The sequence below is a fragment of the Nannospalax galili genome, unplaced genomic scaffold (genome assembly GCF_000622305.1).
Source record: "Nannospalax galili isolate Female #2095 unplaced genomic scaffold, S.galili_v1.0 scaffold346, whole genome shotgun sequence".
NCBI lineage: Eukaryota > Metazoa > Chordata > Mammalia > Rodentia > Spalacidae > Nannospalax > Nannospalax galili.
The window spans coordinates 7,433,230-7,436,634 of record NW_008357637.1 but is presented as its reverse complement, the minus strand read 5'-3'; positions in this window follow the sequence as shown (position 1 = coordinate 7,436,634).

The following is a 3,405-nucleotide window of genomic DNA, read 5'->3' as shown; positions in this document are numbered from 1 at the left end:
TCCCGTCCCAATAGGTGGGATGAGAGTTGTTGAGAGTATAGGAACTATTTATCCTGATAGCCTCATAAAAGGGTGGGGATCCTGGGTAGCACAGCCAACAGGGGTCAGTAAGAGAGGGAGTGGTATGATTAAGGGTTTCTACTACAGCTTGCACCATCTCCCACATAGGGTTGCTGGGAGTCTGTGTTTTCGCAGCTGTCCCTGGCCTTTCCGTGGCTGGGGCTGCTGATGTTGTTGCGGTGCCTGATGGCTTGAAAGTGGGCCTAGGAGACCCAGGCAGGGGATGTTGGGGCCTCAGACGAGGGGTATTTAACACCGGGTTAGGTCCTACGAGTAACCTAACCACTGCCTCGACCTGGAGGAAGATCAGGAACAGGACCCCCCTCCATGGCATCTGGTAGGGCATCAGGCCCCATGTCAGCCCATCTATCCACCTTTTATCATTTTTTCCCTTTGAGGTAAAGGTGATTTTAACCTGGTTGGCCAGTGGAGATACTGTCCATTGGTTATATGGAGTAGTAAACCTCATATCAATCAGGTCAGGGGAAACCTCCCATCTCCACCACCCATCACTAACTTCCACACAATTCCATTCAGCACAGTAGAGTCTATCAGCACCCCCACAATTGCGCCTCCACCAACCTGTCCGAAAACCTGGGCAAGCAAAGAACCCATTTGCCCGCAAAGCTTGGCGGTTGACTGTGGATGATGAGTCAACCAAAGCCCGTTTTTTCATATGATATTGTTCCTGGTGGTTTTTCTGGGGGAGGTAATAAAATTGCCCCAGTACAAGTTCTAAGTCAATCAGCACAGTAGAGTCTATCAGCAACCCCAAAATTGCGCCTCCACCAACCTGTCCGAAAACCTGGGCAAGCAAAGAACCCATTTGCCCGCAAAGCTTGGCGGTTGACTGTGGATGATGAGTCAACCAAAGCCCGTTTTTTCATATAATACTGTTCCTGGTGGTTTCTCTGGGGGAGGTGATAAAATTGCCCCAGTACAAGTTCTAAGTCAACATACAGATCTGGCCACTATGTCCACAATGGGGCCGTATGAGAGGTCCAGTTCCATTCCTCATAGGCATCACCGCTTCACAGGATCCATGTCTGATGTACCGGTTGGTGGGGGTTGATGCTCCGGGCTCCCGCTGACACTACTGTTCTCTGGAGGGCCCATAACAGTGAGCTCATCAGCAGGAATCCCTTCATTTTCGGCTCAGGTGTAGCTTTAAGGGGTTAGCAGGATTTTGCCGCACCTCCCACTCCTTCACACAGGATTCTGGGTCCTTGAGAGGCAAGGCCTTCCCAACGTGGGTGTGATGGACCCAGGGAATGATGCCGTCAACCTTAAAGGCAGTGGGGGTGGTAAATAGCACAACATAAGGTCCCTTCCATCTGGGTTCAAGAGTCTTCACCTTGTGTCTTTTGACCCAGACCATGTCCCCTGAGACTATGCCATGTTCCGTGCTTGGAATTCTCTCACCTTCGTGATATGCTCTGATCAGGGGCCAAATTTCTTGCTGTACCTTGGCAAGAGCTTGCAACACACTCAAATAGTCGGGGGTTGGGTCCTCTACACTGGGGTGCTGTACTCGCCGAATTATGGGTGGAGGGGCCCCATACATTATCTCGAATGGAGTTAATCTATGCACATAGGGGGAGTTCTGAGCGCGGAAGACAGCTAAGGGTAGGAGGGTCACCCAGTCACCGCCAATCTCCATCACCAATTTAGTGAGAGTCTCCTTCAAGGTCCGATTCATTCTCTCTACCTGCCCAGAGCTTTGTGGGTTGTACGCACAGTGCAATTTCCAATCCGTCCCCAGAGCTCGGGCCAGTCCTTGCAGGACTTTACTAATGAAAGCCGGGCTGTTATCAGAACCTATGACCTCAGGGATCCCATATCTGGGGACTATCTCTTCTATTATTCTTTTTGCTACTACCTGGCTGGTCTCGTGCTTGGTTGGAAAAGCCTCTACCCACCCTGAAAAGGTGTCTATCATAACCAGCAAATACTTGTACCCATACTTTCCTGGTTTTACTTCGGTGAAGTCTATTTCCCAATTCCTCCCTGGAGCCCTCCCTCTCTCCCACGTACCTGCTGGGTGCACCCCCTTGGGGGCTGGTCTTAGCATGGCGCAGCTATTGCATTCCCTCATGATTTGGCATGCCACCTTGCTCTGGTGAGGAAACACCAACTGCAAAGACTGAAAAAGGCTGCGCAACTTTTTCCAGCTTAAATGGGTGGACTTGTGCAGATTAGCAAGCAAGTACTGCCCTAGTGCTTCTGGCAGGATTAATCTATCTTCCTGGTCCCTATTCCAACCTCCCTCCTTAAGCTCCTTCCCCAGGACTCGCTTTCTAATCTATTCAAGGTCCTGAGGGGAATAGTTAGGGTTGGGAGGCAGGGCTGGCAGTTCAGGGATGGGCACCTCGAGAGCTGTAAGTATAATGGAGCCCAAGAGGGCCGCCCTCCTAGCTTCTGCATCAGCAAGGTTGTTGCCAATGGCCTCAGGAGTCTTCTTTGGTAGCCCAGCACATTTATAACTGCCACTGCTTTTGGTTTTTCAACAGCAGCTAGCAACCTTTGGACTTCTTGCAAGTTTTTTAGTTCCTTTCCTTCCACAGAACGGAATCCTCTTTCCCGGTAGATGGTGCTGTGGACATGGACAGTGCCAAAGGCATACCTGCTATCTGGGTAGATGATGGCCCATCTGCCTTCTGCTCTCTCTAAAGCCTCAGCGAGAGCAGTAAGTTCCGCCTTCTGGGCTGAGGTTCCAGGGGGCAGAGCTGCACTCCAGATAACTTCCCCTGTGTGAATCACCACTGCCGCTCCAGCTCTCCTGACCCCCCCCCGCCACAAAGCTGCTCCCATCTGTGTACCAATTTAGTCCACAGTTTGGCAGCGGCGTGTCTCTTAGGTCCGCCCATACCGGGATGATCTCGGAGAGAATGTCTCTACAGTTATGGAGGGGGGCCAACAGGTCTGGCTCTGGCAGGAGGGTGGCATGGTTCAGGGTCACTGGGTCAGAGAAGGTGATTCATGGAGAATCTAGCAGGGGTCCTTGGTAATGGGTTAGTCTAGCATTCGTCATCCACTTTCCTGGAGGGTGCCAGAGAATCCCCTCCACAGTATGTGGGGCTGTCACCCTCAGGTTCTGGCCAAAAGTCAGCTTGTCTGCTTCTCTTACTAGTAGGGCGATGGCTGCTAGGATGCACAAGCAAGGTGGCCACCCAGAGGCTACTGGGTCTAGCCGTTTAGACAAGTAGGCCACCGGTCTCTTCCATGGGCCCAGCTGCTGGGCCAGGACTCCTTTAGCCACTCCCTTCTTTTCATCTATAAACAAGATGAAGGATTTTTCTGGGTCTGGCAGAGATAGGGCAGGGGCCTGGAGGAGGGCTTCTTTTA